This window comes from Pinus tabuliformis, chromosome 5_2 (assembly GCF_031772625.1).
Source record: "Pinus tabuliformis cultivar Carrire ecotype Pingquan chromosome 5_2, CPIR1, whole genome shotgun sequence".
Lineage (NCBI taxonomy): Eukaryota > Viridiplantae > Streptophyta > Pinopsida > Pinales > Pinaceae > Pinus > Pinus tabuliformis.
This window is the reverse complement of record NC_142306.1, coordinates 411,972,047-411,994,677: the sequence shown is the minus strand read 5'-3', so window position 1 is coordinate 411,994,677 and position 22,631 is coordinate 411,972,047. Positions and strand designations below refer to the sequence as shown.

The following is a 22,631-nucleotide window of genomic DNA, read 5'->3' as shown; positions in this document are numbered from 1 at the left end:
TTAATCTTCTGGAGCTCCCTAGTAATGTCCTCGATTGGAGGTCCTCTATCAAATTCTATAGATCCCTCGAGATTCCCTAACCCTGATGGAGGCTTTGACTTCATTTGTTTGGCGCCCTTTTAAGGTCTCATTAATTGCTTCTAGGGAATGCAAGATGAGAGTCAACTCCGGTGAAGGTAATGGGTTATTTGTAGGAGGTCCTTGTGATGACTCTCCATGACCTTGATTTCTTCGCGTCCTCACCATTTTGAATTGTTCAAAATCTGCATGATACCTAAGACTTATTAGCACAACTTAGGGCCTTCTCAATTCTTACTCGGCTCACACATGTTTTGCATAATGATAGATGCAAGTTTTCCTTTTGTTATACTTGTAAACGACTATTTCTAATATAGAGATGATAACCGTGGGTCTACTAAATCCTCCCCCATTGCTATCTAAGCAAGTGCTACCATGCACTACTAGTCACCCTCAAATATCCTTAGATATCCCTAAACAATCATACTAAATCCACCTTATACATTTTGAGCATTCACATAATCATTAACTTACCATTTTCAATCACATTATTATAACTAGGTGCCCTTTTGAAATTTCATCAACAACGTTAGATTAGTTTTCAAAGTGGGTGCCTAGCTGTCTCAATCAACTCAATATTGACATTATTGTTAGATGTATACTATCCAATTGATGTATATAGAATGGCTAGTGCTACATGCTTGAAGATAATAATCAAATGAAATGTTTTAGATGATCTATATTCATGGAACCACAACATAAAAGATGGCCTTGTCATTAGTGTTGATGGAACATTGAAGGCATATACAAAGAAAACTGCAAACCTAGATGTTGTTTGGATAAAATTTACAGTTCTAAGCATTGGACAATTGTTAAAGAACAAATATCATGACTTATGTGACAAATATACACCACCAACTTGGACCCCATTCATGTGCATTGTAAAAATATTTCTATGTACTTGGGTACAATCTTAATTCATGGTATGGAAACAATTTCCAATTTAGTTAGCATGTGTTTGAATGATACATAGAACTCAAGGCTTTAATTTAGATAGATATGCATTTGATCCAACTAGGATATTGACACATGGATTGGTATACACAACATTATCATAAGCCAAAACCATGGATTCATTGTATCTTCTCAAGGAATTAACACAAGGAAACTTTCATGTGAATGAGAAGTAACCAAAGAAGTAAGATTCTTAGCAATGAATGCAACATGGAAAATAGAACACTTACATAGGCTAGTAAAAAGTATATATATATATATATATATATATATATATATATATATATATATATAGATATATATATATATATCCATTTTTTTTTAACACATATAAACTACTATCGCATAGTGACATCCTACAAGATGAATATTTAATGAGCAATTTGATCAGACGCTTTCAAAAAATTCATTCAAACTACCCTCTAAGAAATAGTGGATATGAAAATTTCAACCTCACATGATTCATAGTGTTCTCTCTTACATACAAAAAAAAATGCCTAGACATTGCTACAACAAAAGGCTTTTGCGATAATAAAATTGAGTTTAATGATGGATCAATGAATCATAAAATAGGGTATGCGGAGCCTTTGGATCCCAATATTAAAATTGAAGTGCAAGATGATGACTATGGTCTTTATGCAATTGACATGTTGGATCCTTCATGGCTACCAAAACTTCTTCACATTAAGGAATTGTACTATTTTCATGATCTGATTGATACACTACTTGACTGGGGTTACGAAAAGGGGGTCACATTATTTGGCTATGGCTTTGACTTTCGGCAAAGCAATAGAATTACCAAATCAATGGATGGATTAAAAGAAAAACTGAAGGCAGCTTACAAGGCTTCTGGTGGAAAGAAAGTGAACATAGTTTCTCATTCGATGGGTGGATTGCTTGTCAAGTGTTTTCTTTCACTGTATCCAGATATATTTGAGAACTATGTAAGCACATGGGTGTGCATTGCTAGTCCTTTCCAAGGTTGTCCAAGTGTCATTAATGATTGTCTTTTGACTGGTATGCAATTTTTTTATGGGTTATAGAGCTGCCTGTTTATATCTTGTTGGACCATGCATCAATTTTTGATTGAATGCCCATCAATATATGAGATGATGACAAATATAGAGTTCAATTGGAACAAACTGCCATAAATACAAATTTGGCGTAAGGAATATACAAAGGAAGGGGAATCATCTGCTGAGATATAATCATATGGTCCTAGCGAGAGTATTTCAATATTCCAAAAGGCACTGAAGGTAAACATGTTGAACTATGATGGGAAGTCAATACATGTACCATTCAATATGGCCATCTCTGAATGATAATTGGAAACTCGTCGAATCCTTAATACAGCAAAGCTACCAGATGGAATTAAATTTTATAATATTTTTGGCACAACACATGAAACACCTTTTAGTATATGCTATGGAACATAAACTTCCCTGATTGGCAAGCTGGAAGAAATTTTCATTTCACAGCCTCATTATTCTTATGTGGATGGAGATGGAACTATTCCTGCAGAGTCAGCAAGAAAAAGAATGCCATGACCATGGGACTTAAGGACGATATAGTTGCTATGGAATTGCTCGAGTTACACATTATTTGAGTGTACTTGTGGAGAAAGCTCGCAAGCTAGATCAGATTTCTCTAGAAACTGAGGCCAGAATCGCTCCATTGGTCATAGAAAGGAAGAAACTATTTAATGAATTAGTAACTATAAAAGGAAATATAAGGGTATTTTGCCATGTTCTCCCTCTGTTTGAAGATGAGGGGGTACCAACAATAGATTTCCTGATGATTTTACAATACGAATAAATCTTGGTGGTGATCCTGTTACAAGTTCTAAAAAGGATTTTGATTTTGACAGAGTTTATGGACCTCTTGTTAGCCAAGGGGATTTCTTTCAAGATGTTTAGCCTTTAGTACGGTCTGCTTTTGATGGATACAACGTCTCTGTATTTGCTTATGGCCAAATGGCTCTAGGGAAACATATACAATGGAAGGTTCAAGCCATGACCGCAGACTTTATTTTAGGGCGTTTGAGGAGCTATTCAATTTTTCTAATGCTAACGCATATTCTTCTAAATTCGACTTCCATGTTACAATGTTTGAGCTCCCCAATGAGGAGGTTCATGATTTGCTTTTCAACACCAGTGGAAATCCCTCAAAAATGTGTATGGGTCCAACAAAGTTTTCTGTTGAACTTGTATAGGAAAAGTTGAAAATCCAACTGACTTTTGAGTGTGCTAAAATTGGGAATACAAAACCGAGGAATGGATGCCATGAATGTTGAAGAATGTAGCTATTCTCATTTGGTTGTTACAATTCATATACAATTGTCTAGCAGCCTCACTGGGGAGTGACAATATAGCAAGCTTTCACTGGTTGATTTAGCTAGAATTGGGTGTTTGCCTAAGGAGGAAGCTAATGGGGACTGCCTCAAAGAGTTGCTGCATGCACATAAATCATTGTCTGCGTTGGGGGATGTTTTATTTTTTTTGACATCAAAGAAGGACTGCATCCCTTACGACAACTCAAGGCTCACTCAAACGCTCTCAGATTCTCTAAGTGATGATTCCAAGACTTTGATTATTGTTAACGTGAGTCCTAGCCATGCAGAAGTACATGAGACAATATTGTCTCTGTTAGCACCTAAATTTGCCTTAGGCTGAAGGAAGGAAAAATTCAGGGTAACCACAAACCACGCTCAGTCTGGTAGCTAGCCCTACCAGAACAAGAGAGGGCTCTCTCCGAGTCACGCTCAGTGAATAGATAAACGAAACGGTCTGAGATGACTTACAGTGAAATATTGATCTTAGGCTAGTAAGTGAATATGGATACGCGAGACAATTTTTATGAATGACTGAGCTTCTGGGATGTTATGGGACCAACGGACAGAAATGAACAGAGAATTTAATACAAAGGCACAGATTACTTCGTGAGGCAAGGCAGGCGGAAAGTGTAGGAATTTAGTTAGAAATAATGCGGAATGGAGAGATTGCTTAGGAGAGTGAAAAGGGCATAAGTACATGAATCCTTTTCAACAGAAGAAGAACATTGAACATGAAATTTTCCCACAGGTAGAGCAATAAAATTGAATTCTACCTTATCTAACTCTGAAAATTTCACTGGAAATGAATATGAATTGAACTATGAACATTACAAAATACATATGAAGTGTTAGGATATTTCGACACATAGGAAATAGTTAAGTATAACTTGGTCTAGTATAGAGTTAGGTAAAGTGTGTTTCTTTACTATGTACATTTTGTAACTTACAATCCGACGGTCATGATATGTAGTGATCTGACGGTTCATTCTCTCCTCGGTATTACTGACACTTGATCCGTGGCTTAACACCCGATTGGTCCATGATCTCTATTTAAAGAGCATGGAGGGTCATTTGTAGGTTAACTGTTCATGAGAGAAGCTTATGTAAAATTTCATTCTTTTATTAATAAATTTCCTGAAGTGGCCACGTTGGCTCAGGCCGTGGACTGTTTCCCTCTTTGAGGGTTTTAACCACGTCAAAATACTGGTGTATTTATCTGTGATTTGTGTGTGAGCGGTGTCCTTTGGTGTTCTGTCTGAGGAACTTACCCTGTAAATTCCTACATGGTATCAGAGCTATTTGAGGGCCGCGTCTGTTGGTGATCCAAATCTGAAGCCGGTAGAACTGCATCCGACTGTCGTTTCCTAGATCTACTATTTCTGACTACTTTCGGGCCGAGAGGACTGCTCTATTGTGTTAGGAGCATCTGTTCCAGTGAGGAACCCCTTTCGTTTCACGCGAAAAGGTTTATGGTAGCCCTAGCTACGTCATTTTTAAGATCTGGAGGTATACAATGTTTATTTGCAAAGATCCAGTCCAACATCAGCGCAGCAAACACATTGAACTGCACATGCACTTCATCAGAAAGCTCATTCACGACCATGTTCTTGAAGTGCAATATTGTTTAACAGATGATCAAGTTGCAGACATCTTTACAAAGGCTCTCACAGAGGCGAAGTTCACTAAACTTTGATTTATGGTTGGAGTTCAGGAAGTTGTCACTAAGGGGGGATAGGCTCTAGTGCCTCCTTCCTTCTCCTATTGTGTCATATTTGTAAATCCTTCAATCCTATCCCAAGTTGTTCTTAAGGGGGGATGTTAGGATATTTTGACACATAGGAAATAGTTAAGTATAACTTGGTCTAGTATAGAGTTAGGTAAAGTGTGTTCCTTTACTATGTACATTTTGTAACTTACAATCCGACGGTCACGATATGTAGTGATCTGATGGTTCATTCTCTCCTCCGTATTACCGACACTTGATCCGTGGCTTAACACCCGATTGGTCCATGATCTCTATTTAAATAGCATGGAGGGTCATTTGTAGGTTAATTGTTCATGAGAGAAGCTTATGTAAAATTTAATTCTTTTATTAATAAATTGCCTGAAGTGGCCGCATTGGCTCAGGCCGTGGACTGTTTCCCTCTTTGAGGGTTTTAACCACGTCAAAATACTGGTGTATTGATCTGTGATCTGTGTGTGAGCAGTGTCCTTTGGTGTTCTGTCTGAGGAACTTACCCTGTAAATTCCTACATGAAACATAAGAGACACATTCACTACACTCACAACCACATGAATCTCATGAAACAAAGCCGCTGCCTTTCATTAATTCTCTGTCAAAAATATACAGTGAAGAAACAGAGTTTCTTTCCCACAGTCTCCTAGAAGTTACAAGCCAACCAACCCTTTGCAAATAGTTTGCATACAATATATAGAATGTGCCATGAAGAGATAGAACACCCAAGGGTTGGGGAGTTACTCGAATCATTACAAAATGGAGGTGGAAAGCCAACCATTAGCTACAGGTGCAACGTTACAAACATGACAAATGGCTTGGGTGACTGTTTGCCTTCCTTTTCCACTTGGATAGAAGCAAATCTGGAGTGAAAATACTTTAAATGCCACCTTAGGTGCCAAAAAAGTGAAATGTAGATGAGCGGGCCCACTTGGAGAAAGTCGCGAATCGAAATTTCGCGAAACGGGCGCGATTTTGGCCTTTTTCTCTATATGCGTCGCGCCAAATTCTATATGCGCCGTGCCACTTTGGAGGCTGTTTTGAGGTACCTGCAGGAGTCCAAATTGTGCCCAAGTGTGCTTGTTGGAAAGCCTGGCCTGTCTACTTTCCAACCCAAGTGGAATTTCTGAATTTGGTGCTCATTTTCCCCTCCAAATATTCATTCTCCCAAGACTGCTTCCTGTGTGTCAAAATAGGGGCAAAGAGGTCATTTTTTGAGTGTTTTTGACCTCCTGGAGACTCAAATCATGCCCAAATTTCTTGTCCAAGCACCAGTAGTTGTGATTTTTCATGCTGAATCCAAAAATGCAAACCATTTTTCATTTGGAGATCCCAATCCTATGCGCCGCGCCAGTGGCACGGCGCACAGGGAGAAAAAACCTGTGTTTTGACCAAAAAATTACCATGTGACCAAAATTGCCCCAAATTTCTTGAAATTTGGGCTGGAGGTTCTCTAAGAGGCACTATGCTGGGCCACAAAAGCTTCAGCCAAGATTTGAAGCCGATCTTGCTCTTTTGCCTCTTTTGCCTCTTTTGTTGCTTTGCTCAATTTTGCCTTCAAGCTCCTTATCCGGGCCTTTGCACTCATACCTCACAACTGAAGTACTTCATGATCAATTTCATGAGTGGAGCATACTCATCTTTCAAATATCTAAATGGAAAGACTCTTGTGAGCTGACTCAAGAATCTGGCCTTAATGTAAGGCTCATAGTGTTGCCTATCCACCTTCTTCTTCTTATGCCACTGTTCTCCAACATTTGGTATGCCTGTTGCCACTGAGATAGTTTCGGGTGTCAATGTGAAGGTGACCCCGGCCAAGATAGATTGACCTCCATGTAGGTGAAGCACAAAAAGATGGGCCAACTCATGATGAACTCTAACATTAGCCACCCTTTGACAAAATTCAAAACATGCTAGGTGCTGGAAACATGACATGGCAAGAGGGCATGCTTGTAATTTAGTGAGGGTAGTGGGCTCATCCCTAACATGTTTTCCACTCTTGTGATGTCTCCTGGGAGTCTTCTCTTCCGAGGATGAGTCACTTTGTGTCTCCATCTCATACTCTGATGAATGCTGTGATGCCATGACTGCTGTGTGTACTGTATTTAGGCTACCCTTTGATGATGGTGTGAAGCTGGGTGTTATTTTTGTGATATCTGCCACCAAGGGGAACAATGAAACAAAGGGCGTATTAGGAGGGGAGTAATGTGATGGGAATAGGGGTTATGGGGAGAAATTTGTTTAGGGATATGTAGGGGGTTTGGGTATTTGATAGGGTAGGTTTTTTTTGGGGTTTTAATGAGGTAGGGTTTGGTGTTTGTATTGACCAAATAGTGGAGGGATAAGGAATATGAGTTTGGTAGTGTTTTAGGGTAGTGGTAATAGGAAACAATAGCATAGGGGGATAAGGAAAAATGGTAAGGAAGGAAAACGGAACCTTGGCATCAACACCACACTTATACAACCCTAGCAACAATGACTTTTTGGTATTTTCTTGTGGTTGGTTTTATGAGTTTTTGTCGCATTCAATCATAGGCATAAAACCACCATATCATTTATAAACTTTGATAAACAAGTGATGTTATAGAGCCTACCTTGCAATTTGATGGGCTTCACAAAAGATTTGAGGAAGTTTGGCAAGGTTCTGAGCGGTTCCTCTGCATGCGCTGGTGGGCTCCAGTATTGTAGCAATAATGCTACAACTCCTGGAGCTTCCTATCTCTAATTTTATCAACCCGGTAGTTCGTACAAACTTGGAAGCGACGGTGCTGTATGCACAAGTACTAGCTCTTGTCGCAGCTGTCACTTGGTCAGCTGGCACAAGTCCACTAGGGCTCAAGCCAACTTCTATATGCTCACAGAAGAAGCTTTATGAATGATGGACGAAAGCTAACTCAAAGGAGACTAGTCTATTTGCAGAAAGAAACTGAAAGCCAACAAAGCATGAAAACCCTAGTAAACCCTAATTTGACTAGCTAGGCCCTTACAATGCAAAACTGTGAATGAAACTACTACCAATAATGCCATTACTTGTAGTGAGCGGAAATACATGCATCTAAGCTACTTGCATCTGAAAAGACATGTTTTTGTATTTTTTCATTAAGTGGTTGGATTTATTGTGATGATGCTTTTGATTAGGGTTTGGTTGTGCAAGAGCGGTTTGAATGGAAGGAAAGCATGGGCAAGGTCAGGATGGCTAGGGGAGGTCCCAGAGGGTCTCTATCATCAGTCCACAGAAGTCTACCACGTTCGGATGCTCAACAACCGAGTTTGCAGGCTTCTACAGGAAGTCTGCAGGGGATCCTACAGGAAACTCAGGGATTCTACAGGAAGTCTGTGCAATTCTACAGGATGTTCGACCGTGGAAGTTTTGGGAGATGGTGAAGTGTTGGAGTGGTGTGGGAGGATAGGTGAGATGGAGATGGAACTGGTGATGGCTCAGGAGCAAAGAAGTCAGATGGAGGAAGAGTGCATGCAGTGGGTTGATGGCTGGAAGGATGGGATCAACGAAAGGTTAAGTAAATGGAGCTATGTGAGTAATGGGAGAGCTGGAAGGTAAACGAGCTGAGCAGAGGTCAGTTGAGTGGCTTCAGGTGTGGTTGAAAAGATGAGGAAGGTAATGGAATGGTGTGGAGCAGTGTAGATGAAACAAATTCTCTATGAATGTCACCAAAACGAGAACTCTTCAACCTATGTTAACTGTGCTATTTTGAACCAATGAACAGCAGTGCAATTTGTGAAAGAAACTCGTGCATGGAAGTGGAATGGAGAAGTAATGATCAAGACCAAAGTGCATGGATGGATCTACGACTAGAGTAATTGTTGCAGCTTGCATGAACGTGAGAAGAACTGCGTTTCTTTTTGGTGGTTGATATGGACTGCACCCCAATCCCTAAGCAGAGATGGCAGTGATCTCTAACAACCTTTTTCTTGGAGCTCTTGATGAATTACAATCCTCCTATTCTAATCTAAGCAGCTGAAAGAGAATTAACCATGAACTAATCCTACTTAATCCCATTAAAAAGACTAAATCAGCAGACTGTATTTTCGAAATGCATGTCAACACAAAGAAACAAAGTGCTGAAAAAGAAAGACAATAGCAATACAAAGAAGAGGAGGTCTATTGCTCTCAGGTTGGGCCCTAACCTGAGAGCTACAGCTCCCTTAAAAACTCAGAATTAGATCCAAATCTGCTTGCCTTTATTCATAATCAAAAGTCTGATGTCATGCCAAAACTGGCTTACAAATCGAATTACAAAATGACTAATTACTGGCTAACTACTAGCTACAAAATAACCACCAACTAGCTAACCAAAATGACTAATTGAAATGAGGTCTTAAGCCCTCTTATTTATACAATTTGAGGATCCAACAGTCCTCCTAAAATTTAGGGACTTGGTTGCCCAAGACTTGTAGTTAACAGCGGTCCAACTTGACTTGCTTGGCTGCCCTTGTGCTCATTGATTTGGTGGCCTTTGAACTCCGAGCTGATGGTGGAGAATTCGAGGTAAGGGCCCATAAATGAGGGGGACACCTTCCTACAAATCCTCTAGCTTGTTCTCCCACGAATTTGGCTGCCAAGTGCTCATTAAGACCTTCAATTTTGTCTCCAAGTTGACCAAAAAGGCTACACAAAGCACCCATTAGACTTGTTGGCATAATGACTAACCAAATTCACTCTATTAACATAAAAATAATCAAAAACATGCAATAAACCAATGAGAATGGTGGATTAAGTCAACTTAGGAGGTTGGATGAGCCCAAATAATTGTCCATTTTTGGGGCTCATCATCACCCCCCTATTGAAAGTGTTGCTCATCCTCTGAGCAACCAATCTCTCTCCTTATCTTTGATGGCCTTGGTGGCTTCTTTGGCTAACATCTCGGCTGTTTTCTCCCTTGGCTTCCCTATTTTCAAACTTCCTGTAGAAACAGTTCGCTGGCTTCCTGTAGAAACAGTCCTCTGTCTTCCTGTAGAAACAGACAGCACCACTGTATCCTGCTTAGCTGTGGGCGATTTTCCTTTCAGCTTGGCTGTGGCAGCCTTCATCTTCTCCCCCTTTCTGCTCTTCTTCCTCACTGTTAGAAGGACTAATATCTTTGGCCAAAATTCTTCATTTATTTTTGTGGCACATTCACTTAATGACTGTAGAAGAAAATAGGAAATGCTTAACTTCTTTTATGGAGGTGAATCAACTCCATGTCTACGTGCACACAGCAACCTAAAATGATAACCATGGATAATGATGAATTGTGAATTCCCTTGGCATGGTGAGAGTTCTTCCTTTCCTTATGCTTTGGTTAGAAAAGGGAATGTTGTTGATGGTTTCCCCTTGGACTCAAGGAAGAATTCCTGGGCCGTGTGATATTAATGGACAACAATTGCTCCAATCTGCCAATCTAGCAGTCCACTAGTCCATCAGTGGACTGCACATTAGGCTCATCCACTTCACCCAACTTTCAACTATCACACTTCCTTCAGGACAACTTGTCAAGGGATACTTTGGCCTGCCAACACACTGCCCTCCACTGGTCCGATGGCACCCAATCCAATCACTGCAAGATCTGCTCCTAGTTGAGGTCTCTAACTGCCCAATTCAACCTCAACACATGGCTCCCACTTGCTGCATCAAAACTTCATCCACTTAGTAAACACTGCCAACAAGAAAGTGACCAAACATACCCTCTCTTGACCACTGGTTCTGTGTATTTTATCTTGAGATGACAATCTAGTACTGTCCCAAACATTGCTGCAAGTCTCCTGTGTATGGCTCCAGATCTGCTCCTACACCTTTGTTGTTTCTCCCTTTGACTGCGACCTAGCCAAATGAGGTCAGCTCTCTCATTACATCTAAAGCTGAAACCAACTCCGGAAGGAGCACTGCCAGACTTGCCCTTAGAATCTCTGATTGATTTTGCACTTGCAGTTGAGGAAAAAGTGGAATGAGCATCTTCCTCTAGCTTCATATTCACTTGCTTGGAAGGATTCACATTCTGGTCATGTAGATGTAGACCTTTAGAGAGCAAAGGATGATAAGCAACTTGTGTATCCAGTTTCACTGGCATCTTGTCCTTTTTAGGAACTGAAGAAGATGGGGTACCTCTTGCACCCATATGCTTGTTCATGTCCTTAGCTGCTACCTCAATAGGCTGTACTCCTGTGGAAGCCCTTTTGTCAGTTTCGGGCTTCCTGTAGAAGACCCTTTCTCTGTTTTCGGCTTCCTGTAGAAGCCTGTTTCTGCTTTCCTGTAGACGACTTCACCCGTTTCCTGTAGAACGTGATTCGGCCTTTGAGTGAGCCCGATGCACTAGAGAAATTCAAAAATAGGTAGGAAACTCAGTGGAGGTTGATAGATTAAGCCGATTGTGGAAGCAGAGGATGTATTCTTCGAGTGAACATGATGCAAGTGCAAGTTGACTAACAGCTGAGCGCTCAGATTTCTGCGTGATTTTTGGAGTGAGGTGGCACAGACGTGTGTTGGCCATGCAGACAGTTAATCTATCGTGAACTGCATGTTCTACTTATGAACTGTATGTTCTCTTCTTGATCCGCTGCACTGGAGTTCAAGCAGCTGACACTACTGTGTTTTTTCACGTGAATGACTGATCATGCTGCGTGATTTTTGCCTTGAGCGCTAGAGAAGACAATCGGTTGAGCCTCGCTAATCCGTGGCTTAATTCCACCATTCCATCAATTCATGCAGTTCTTGAATTAGATTCATGCAATAGAGGAATAGGTTTTGTCACGTACCTGAAGCCAAATGGCTGCTTGTGAAGCTTCTTGCTGCTGCATGCTATGATTCTGCTGCTGCATGCTTGGATCCTTTGATTGCATGAGGCTTGGCTAAAGAATTTTGATTGCTTTTCCTTGTGCAGGTGTCCTCTGGCCAGATCTGAGCTGCATGCGATCGTTTCCACGTTTAACTCTGCCCGTTCAAGCTGCTGCTGCTGCATGGTCACAAAACCAGAACTTATTTTTGCCATTTCTCCCAAACGGTAGATCGGATTGATCTGAAACTCGGTGAGCATGTTCCTACCATCATTATGCATCTCCCATAGCAAATTCGTGATCAATGGATGCACGGATTTCGAGAAAAATGGAAAATGGCTGAAGATTTCAGAGGTCGATTTCTCGGAAACCGTGCATCGGAATCGGCTGAAACTGCTTGGGTAGGCTACTATCACCCATGTGCATCTCCCCATGAAACAGGTTTTAAAACGGATGCACGGATATGGAGAAAATGCAAAAATGGCTGATGGTGATGGAGGCTGATTTCTTGGAAACCGTGCATCGGAATTGCATGAAACTGCTCAGGCATGTTGTCATCAACCTTGTACAATTCCCCATAAAACGGTTTGTCAAATGGATGCATGGTTTTCAAGTTATGGCATAAACAAATTCTGCTCTATGTGTTTTTGCTTCAAGGCACTTTGCATTTTGGTTGCATGGGATGACAAAATGAATTTTGGCTTATATGCAGGTATGGAGATGATGGAGGAGGAGTTGGAAGATTGCATGAGGGCTTCTGAACCCTTGAGGAAGCTATCATGCTTGCCAAACCACTTTTTGAAATGCATGCCTAGTTTCCCACAATTTCTACAGGAAGTTCCTGTAGAAGCACAACGAGAAGCACAAGGAGGTGAAAAAAATGACGGAGAAAGGCAAGGGATGGACACACAAGTGCTTGTAGGCCTAATCAACAAATTCCCACCATCAGATTCACTTTTGAAATTGGATTTGGCTCGTCCAAAGGTTCTACAGGATGTTTCCTGTAGAAATACAGAGCTTCCTGTAGAAGGCACAAGAAAGAGTCCTTTGACCTTGATTTGAGTGCTCCTCCTGTCATGAAACGTCCTTCTTGCAACCTGCAATGTCATTGCTGCAACATGAAATTATTCAATGAGATTAGCTTTATTTTTCCTTTTTCTTTTTCTCTTTTTTTTTTGAAAAACAACTAGGGCGCCTCATGGAGGTTTTCACCCTAATTGCCTGCCTTGGGCGCCTCCAAGGGAGGTTTTCACCCAAAGATCTTATTCTCTTTTCTATTTTTTTTTCCAACCCATTGACCGCCTCATGGAGGTTTTCAATCAATGAGCCAATCTGAGGCACCTCCGAGGAGGTTTTCACCTTAGATTTCTATTTTCCTCTTTTTTCATTTTTTTTTTCTTTTTCTTTTTTCTACCCTACCCTACTTGAAAAAAACAAAATCATTTTCAAGTATAAGAATACTTCCAATGGAGCCATGTGCACATCAAGATTAGAGACAAAATGATGTGAAGGCTCGGAATGCATGCTTTGACAACTATCCAAATTTCAGAGACAAAATGATCTGACTTTGAAAGTACAAAACATAGCCGAGGAAGAGAGTACTGCTGCAACTTAGTGACTGTCTGGAACCATGTCTCAATATAGCTTTGATATCCTTGGTCCTTTTTCTGATATGAATCATGTTTCATGTCACCTTCTAACATGACTTTCTCTTCTTCCTCTTTTTGCTGATCTTTCTCTTGACTACATGGAGGGTTTGATGGTAACCATGAGGAAGCTTTCTTGATCTCTGATTATGATCTCTTCACTTGATCAAGTGCAGCCCATGGTTCTTTGATTTCCTCTTCTGAATCTTCTTTTTCCTTTGGTCCTTCAATGTTGTCAATATAATCTTTGTTTTGCAACACTCTTCCTGAGCTTTGGTGAACATCATTGAGCTCAAAAGGAGTCATTTGCACATGTTGTGCCTCAGCTTTGCAATTTGGTTGAGCTGCTCCATTGCATGGTTTTGGAAATGGTGCTACGGGTAACTGAGTGGAGGGGTGTAATTGAGATGGAGGTGGATGGCATTGTGGTTGGGTAGGCATTTGGGGTTGCCTTGGTGGAGGAGGAGGCGATGGTTGTGGATGAGCAGGTGGTGGAGGAAAATGATCGGGATGAGAGTTGTACTGGGGCCTCCACTCCTGATAAGGTGCATTCCACTGAGGCTGTGGTTGAGCATAAGAGTGAAATGAATGAGCAACTGGTTGGGCATAATATGGATCTGTGAAGGAACAAGGAGGATATGACCAAGGAGGAGGTGTAGACCAGGAAGGATGAGCAGGGGGACCCCAAGAAGGCATGAAAGTGGCTTGATAGGGGTCATAATAGGTCTCGGGTGTCCCTTGCAGTTCTTGTTGGTAAGATCTAGGTCCATATGGCCTCCTTTGGTTCATATAGTAGAGTGATTCAGTGGCTCCTTTGGCTCTTTGATATGCAGCTTTGATTCTGGGTAAGGAAGGGCACTGATCTGTAGGATGGTATTCTTCACAGACAAAACACACTTCTACGGAGTACAATGGACATTCGTTCCTAGGATGCTTTCTAGTGCACCTAGGACAAAAAATGACCAAAGCCTTCTTGGCTTCCTCTTGCTTCTGTTGGATCCGCAAGGTATTCAGTTGCATGGCAAGAAACTGCCTCATATCACTCTTGAAATCTTTGATCTGATTTTCAAATTCATCTTTGAACAAGATGTTGCTCCCAACATCTCTGCTTGTAGCCATTTGCTCCAGAGGAATGTTTTCTTCTTCTTCTCCCCTAGAGGTTCTTCAGATATGTCTTGATGTCCACCCAGGGGTTCTTCAATCACAGCCATCGAAGAAGAGAGAACGTTGGCTGTGTGAAGCAGTGGGGGTGTTGTGCAATCATTTTTCTAACTTATCTCTACTCCTACAAGGCATGAAATGAAATCTTTTTGCTTGATTTTTGCTTTTTTTCTACTTCTACTTGCAAAACTGAAATAAATTGAACTGCAACTAACTATCTCACTAAAATGAACATGCGGAATTGAAATGAAAGCAGGAAAAGACTAATCTATTTTTCTCAAATGAAATTGCAGGAATGAAATGCTAGTCTACGCTTACGGAATTGAAATGCTAATCTACGCTTGCAGAAATGAAATTGCGGAATTGAAATGCTAATCTATGAAAGCAAGAAATGCTAATCTACTTTTGCATAAATGAAATTGCATAATGGAAATGAAATAAACTACTTAGCAGAAGGTTGTAGTAGAAAATAGAAGAATAGCAACAATCACCAATACTCTGCCGCTTCCCCGGCAACGGCGCCAAAAAGATGGTGGGCTCCAGTATTGTAGCAATAATGCTACAACTCCTGGAGCTTCCTATCTCTAATTTTATCAACCCGGTAGTTTGTACAAACTTGGAAGCGACGGTGCTGTATGCACAAGTACTAGCTCTTGTCGCAGCTGTCACTTGGTCAGCTGGCACAAGTCCGCTAGGGCTCAAGCCAACTTCTATATGCTCACAGAAGAAGCTTTATGAATGATGGACGAAAGCTAACTCAAAGGAGACTAGTCTATTTGCAGAAAGAAACTGAAAGCCAACAAAGCATGAAAACCCTAGTAAACCCTAATTTGACTAGCTAGGCCCTTACAATGCAAAACTGTGAATGAAACTACTACCAATAATGCCATTACTTGTAGTGAGCTGAAATACATGCATCTAAGCTACTTGCATCTGAAAAGACATGTTTTTGTATTTTTTCATTAAGTGGTTGGATTTATTGTGATGATGCTTTTGATTAGGGTTTGGTTGTGCAGGAGCGGTTTGAATGGAAGGAAAGCATGGGCAAGGTCAGGATGGCTAGGGGAGGTCCCAGAGGGTCTCTAGCATCAGTCCACAGAAGTCTACCACGTTTGGATGCTCAGCAACTGAGTTTGCAGGCTTCTACAGGAAGTCTGCAGGGGATCCTACAGGAAACTCAGGGATTCTACAGGAAGTCTGTGCAATTCTACAGGATGTTCGACCGTGGAAGTTTTGGGAGATGGTGAAGTGTTGGAGTGGTGTGGGAGGATAGGTGAGATGGAGATGGAACTGGTGATGGCTCAGGAGCAAAAAAGTCAGATGGAGGAAGAGTGCATGCAGTGGGTTGATGGCTGGAAGGATGGGATCAACGAAAGGTTAAGTAAATGGAGCTATGTGAGTAATGGGAGAGCTGGAAGGTAAACGAGCTGAGCAGAGGTCGGTTGAGTGGCTTCAGGTGTGGTTGAAAAGACGAGGAAGGTAATGGAATGGTGTGGAGCAGTGTAGATGAAACAAATTCTCTATGAATGTCACCAAAACGAGAACTCTTCAACCTATGTTAACTGTGCTATTTTGAACCAATGAACAACAGTGCAATTTGTGAAAGAAACTCGTGCATGGAAGTGGAATGGAGAAGTAATGATCAAGACCAAAGTGCATGGATGGATCTACGACTAGAGTAACTGTTGCAGCTTGCATGAACGTGAGAAGAACTGCGTTTCTTTTTGGTGGTTGATATGGACTGCACCCCAATCCCTAAGCAGAGATGGTAGTGATCTCTAACAACCTTTTTCTTGGAGCTCTTGATGAATTACAATCCTCCTATTCTAATCTAAGCAGCTGAAAGAGAATTAACCATGAACTAATCCTACTTAATCACATTAAAAAGACTAAATCAGCAGACTGTATTTTCGAAATGCATGTCAAAACAAAGAAACAAAGTGCTGAAAAAGAAAGACAATAGCAATACAAAGAAGAGGAGGTCTATTGCTCTCAGGTTGGGCCCTAACCTGAGAGCTATAGCTCCCTTAAAAACTCAGAATTAGATCCAAATCTGCTTGCCTTTATTCATAATCAAAAGTCTGATGTCATGCCAAGAATGGCTTACAAATCGAATTACAAAATGACTAACTACTGGCTAACTACTAGCTACAAAATGACTACCAACTAGCTAACCAAAATGACTAACTGAAATGAGGTCTTAAGCCCTCTTATTTATACAATTTGAGGACCCAACAGTCCTCCTAAAATTTAGGGACTTGGCTACCCAAGACTTGTAGTTAACAGCAGTCCAACTTGACTTGCTTGGCTGCCCTTGTGCTCATTGATTTGGTGGCCTTTGAACTCCGAGCTGATGGTGGAGAATTCGAGGTAAGGGCCCATAAATGAGGGGGGCACCTTCCTACAAATCCTCTAGCTTGTTCTCCCACGAATTTGGCTGCCAAGTGCTCATTAAGACCTTCAATTTTGTCTCCAAGTTGACCAAAAAGGCTACACAAAGCACCCATTAGACTTGTTGGCATAATGACTAACCAAATTCACTCTATTAACATAAAAATAATCAAAAACATGCAATAAACCAATGAGAATGGTGGATTAAGTCAACTTAGGAGGTTGGATGAGCCCAAATAATTGTCCATTTTTGGGGCTCATCATGCGCCGCGTGCAAAACCTAGTGCGCTGCACCCTGGGTGTGCGCCGCACCAGTTAGAAAAATACACTGCGGGCCGGCTCTGTGTGCGCCGCGCCCTGAAATCGCCTCCAATCTTGCTCTAACACGCACAATTTACACTCCACAACTTTGCAATGCTTACCTAAGCACTGATTTGCACAATGACTTCGGTTTTGGTGGAAAAGTATATTTAAAGACTTGGAAGTCATGGTTTAAATTTTTGCTTCTCTAAAAACCCATTTTTCTAATGTTATGTTTTGAAACTTTTTCATTGACTTAAGGAAACACTGATTTTCACTTTCCCTTTGAAATTTTAGCTCAAATGATGAAATTTTCGGCACTCTTTGCAGGGATTGCATGACAGGACATTTGGCCACGGAAACCATGTCTGCATCTGAAGAAATCAATTGGCGACCTTTTGAAATTTTTATCACAAATGACACTGTTTGACTTTTCTTCAAAACAGAGTTTTGAAGAACAGTCGAAGTTTATCAATATGACGATGAAACTCTCTGAATCATTACTTTGTAAGGGCCTCACTCTAGCCTGCATGGCTTTATTGGACATATTTAAAGACCAAACTGATTAATCCCTAGACCTAATGATCGAAAATGACTTTTGTCCATTGAAGGACCAGACCTTGACTGTCATGGACTTTGGTGATCATTGACAAAAGAGCTAAGCCAGCAGGAGCCAGACATGAGGGGAAATGACTAGATGACCTTTTCCGTCAAATTATGGCATGCCCCTAGCGGAATGCAGCTGGGTGAATGGAGCGGGACTCCTAAAAATGAAATGCATAAAGAGTTTTGATCTCGGACGGAGGACTGACCAGACCGACTCTAACAGTCTCTAATTTTTGCTGCAAGAGCTTGAAATTTTGAACTAAGTATCCGAAATCATGATACCATGAAGAAGTGGAGAGATGTGGCAAATGAATCTCACAAGGAGATATATGAAAGAAAAGGAATTTTCAGAGGCAAGGCAAAAGGTTATGTGTTTAGAGAAAGCGCTGAAAGAGGCAGATGATCAATCTCTTCTCTTATTCAACGAAGTAAAAAAAATTGGAAAGTTGCATTTGCATTACAGGCAGATCTAAAAACAGAGAGTGTGATGATATAAGAGAAACAAAAATATGAAGAAGAACAGAATGCACAACTAAGAATCAAGCAGCACATATTATGAAGGTTGAACAGGAACATAAGATCCAGTTGCCAGAACACACAACTGTGATTCAAATTCTCGAGACCAAAGTTAAAGAACTGGAAAATAAGCTTGCTAAAGCTCAGGCTACTAAGACATTTGGAGGTGCTGATGGTCACTGGAAGGGTGATTCAGCAAAAAAAAAACAAATGGTAATTCAGAGACCGAAAATTTTGAGATTGGCAACGTTTGTTACAGAACCAAACACAAGTCAAGTTGGAGTTGTTCGCAATGGGTCCATTTGGCCATTGGAACAAGTGGTAAACCTATCGGCTAACATTGATACATCTCATATTAATGATATGATAGATGTCATCAATCATTGGGACTTTCTTCACAGTTGTATAAAGCTTGAAGGGCCAGGTATCCCAATAGAAGATGTGAAATTGCTTGCTCCTATGCCTATGCTTTCTGGAGCGATAACGTGTATTGGTAAAAATTATGCTGACCATGTTAAAGAAATTGATACATGGAAAACGGCTCCTTCTCCTAATATACCAAAGTATCCCATCGTCTTCACAAGGGCACCACAGTCAGTTATTGGACCAGGAGCTGCAATAAGATATCCTCACTCCATAACAACCCAGGTGGACTATGAAACTGAGCTTGCAGTGCCATATGCGCTAGTTGAATATCCAGATTGAATGTTATAGGCAGTCAACATTGTAACTATTACCGTTTAAAATGGAATGAGTCTTTTCTAAATAATTGATTTTGTTTGAATTGGTAGTTAAGGATAGTAGACCGTGAGAAGCCAATGCATTGAATATATTGAAACAATGACTTATTGAGAGTAAGGTGGAGAAATCATTTCCACATACCTTTTTAAAAAAAAAAAAAATTAGTGGAGATTCATGTCTAGTGGGTCTTGGGTCCAGATTTCGAACCCACTCTGATACCACGTGTAAGGTCCCCTCTTAGGGTCCTTTACCAGAGCTATATTTTCTAATTTTAAATGCAATAAAAGGTCAATTATTTAATTTTTGACAAGAGATTTAACGATGATAATTTACCATTTAAAATTTAATTCCTACAATTTAAATAGTGAACATTTTAATTCCATCACTTACATGAGTAATCTATGCATAGGGGAATACCTGTACCGATAGCCTAGTGGAGATGCCCTTGAGTTGCTGCTCCTGCTAGAACGCTCCTCTTGACTACCGATTGGATTTACCTCCCAGCCAACTAGGAAGTATTTCCTAGCCCAGGAAACCTCCACGGGTTCCCTAACCCTCCGAGCCCAAGTCCAAACAGATGTAGTGTGTCCAAAATAAAAAAATACTCCCCTCCTCTCTCTTGAACAATTCCTCCAAAACCACAGCCCAACCAAAACCAAAGCAAGACCAAGGATTCCCTTTCCTTCCCTCATCTTTCCCCTTTTATGCCCCCCTCTCTTCTCCACCTCAACCACCTCTCATTAATGCCATAACTTCTCCCTCATCCTTACATTTGACTTCTCTTCTCTCAAGTAAACATGAGAGGACATTTGGGAATGTGATATGAATATAAAATTGGGTCCAAGTAAATATTTTGGGGATGAGAGATGAATATATAAATTGGTAATTAATTGGAGAGGACCATGTATTCTCCCAAGTAAATCTGAGAGGACATTTGGGAACATGATATGAATATAAAATTGGGTAATTAATTGGGGAGGACCATGTCTTCTCCTAAGTAAATATTTTGGGGATGATATATGAATATATAAATTGGTAATTAATTGGAGAGGACCATGTCTTCTCCCAAGTAAATATTTTGGGGATGAGAGATGAATATATAAATTGGTAATTAATTGGAGAGGACCATGTCTTCTCTCAAGTAAATGTGAGAGGACATTTTTTTGGGGATGTGATATGAATATAAAATTGGGTAATTAATTGGGGAGGTAAATTGAGAATAATAACAAAATTTATATCAGTAACAAATTTACAGTTTCACCAATGTAGGTATGTACCAATATTTCTTGATAATTATAAGTCCATATTTAAGGAAATTTAAACACTTAGTAAAATTTGCAGGATAAGATTAAATAGGGCATTACACTCCCCTTTTGGCATCACCAAGTCCTAGAAGCTATTGGAAACTCATTGGGGAGATTTCTAAAGATGGATAAAAAAAGAATGAATAAAGGTATCTTTACCTTTTCCCATATATGTGTGGAGACAGACTTGAGAAAATGCCTGCCAGATCACATCCATCTGACTCACCAAGGCTTCTAGTTGACACAATAGTCGGATTTTGAAAATACTACTTTCAAGTGTCGGATCTTCCATCAAACAGGGCACTTGCAGAATTCATGCACACAAGCAAAACAAAGAACAAAGAAGAGATCACAAAAGCGAAAGGGTTGGCAATTTCCAAATCCACCTTCTTCTGATGATGAAGATGAAGAAATGGATGAGAGCTAGCAACAACCAGATGCACAAAATCAACAAGACTCCCAAATGGAGGAGGGAGAAGAGAAGTAGAAGGGCTATGCCAAACATGCAAGAAACCCCACTAGTTTAGTGGTGTTCCAAACTCTTGGTAATCAACATGAGGAAAAGAGAAATGGTATAGAAATAACAAAGATCATAATAGTAGAGCAGCAGAAGGTGGTCATACCCATTGAAAAGGAAGTATGGGGCATAAAGCTAACCCATACATCTGAGAGTTCGGACTCAAACAAATAAGTTCTCCCGAAGGTGGAAGGCAATCGACTAAAAATGGTATCAGCCTCTCCCAATCAAGGTGTTTGGAGAAAGGTGGAAAGAAAGAAATGACAAAATGGGAAACTAACTGATTATGATCACACTTAGCCCTGACAATTTCATGTATTTTTTTTTTTTTCTCTTTTTGTGCATTCGCTGAAAGGGTGATTTGATTGAATGATTTCGAGCATTTTCCAAATGTAATTTTGTTCCTTAGTTTCCAGGTTGAATAAAATTATTTCTTTGGAAAAAAAATCATAAAGTATACAATTTGATGTTTATTATGAATTAATAGCTTATGTACACTATTAGAAAAAAGAAAAAAACATGATGACTTGCAACATAAAAATGTGGGTGATACATAAGGAACTTTTTTTATATTCAATTATTAAGTTTAATGAGTGAGATAATTTCTTTTTTCATTTGAATAATAAATATTGATCATAGTAAGTTTTAAATTTTTATGTTATTTTTTTTTTTATATATCATCAAATATAAAACAAATTGATATTTATATTATTATTATTTTAAAATATAAAAATATTTTCATATTATTAATGTAAAATAATAATAATAATAATAATAATAATAATAATAATAATAATAAATATAAATATGAATATTTAAAAAATTCATTTGTGAGAAGGTTGAAGTTGTATGGAGAACATGATCAAACACTTACAACCAAACAAAAAAATAATTTATCGAAGTACTATAATATAATATCAATGAAATAATAAATAAAATATTAATTAAAATATTATTCACATATTTTCATGATATATTTTGTATTATGAAAAATCTTTCCCTAAAAATTATATTGAAGAATTTTTACCAACTGGTTCTAACCATATGGTTCATTGTCAAGACAATATTATCTTATATTGATTTATTTATTAATATTTTTATATTATATTATTGATTAAAATTAGAAAAAAATTTACAAATTATGATTTTTATTTATTTTTAAATATTCAGTAACTTAATAAGCGGTTGTTTACTGACTTATGGTTATTTTTTTTTGAAGTACCACGAAAAGAGCATGAGCCTTAGTTAATCTGAGATGAATGCAAATATTTCTTCACCGCAACATCTCCCAATAGCATTTCACAGTTTTAATTTTTAATTTTTATAGTTAGTTACTTTAATTACCTGGCACAATGTATATTATGAAGGGACTTTTATTTTTCTTGCTTACTAAAAAGGTAATTGCATTCTTTATAAGAACATTATAGTAATTCCGTGGTGATTATGTTTTCGCTTTTCCAGTTAGTTGTTTAGCTATTAGAATATATCAAAGTTTGCACCATCGAGTGCACATTTATATAATAAAATCATTAGCATTACTTTCATATGAAAATTGTAATCTTCTAAGTCGGTGTGGAACCTG

General features: G+C 39.5%; 2 pseudogenes; both read left to right on the top strand.

Moving 5' to 3' along the window:
* The first annotated feature begins 1,589 nt into the window (after positions 1-1,589).
* Positions 1,590-2,579, top strand: LOC149159270 (phospholipase A(1) LCAT3 pseudogene; annotated as a pseudogene).
* A 28-nt stretch (positions 2,580-2,607) lies between these two features.
* On the top strand, positions 2,608-3,704 carry LOC149159269 (kinesin-like protein KIN-14L pseudogene; annotated as a pseudogene).
* Positions 3,705-22,631: the final 18,927 nt, after the last annotated feature.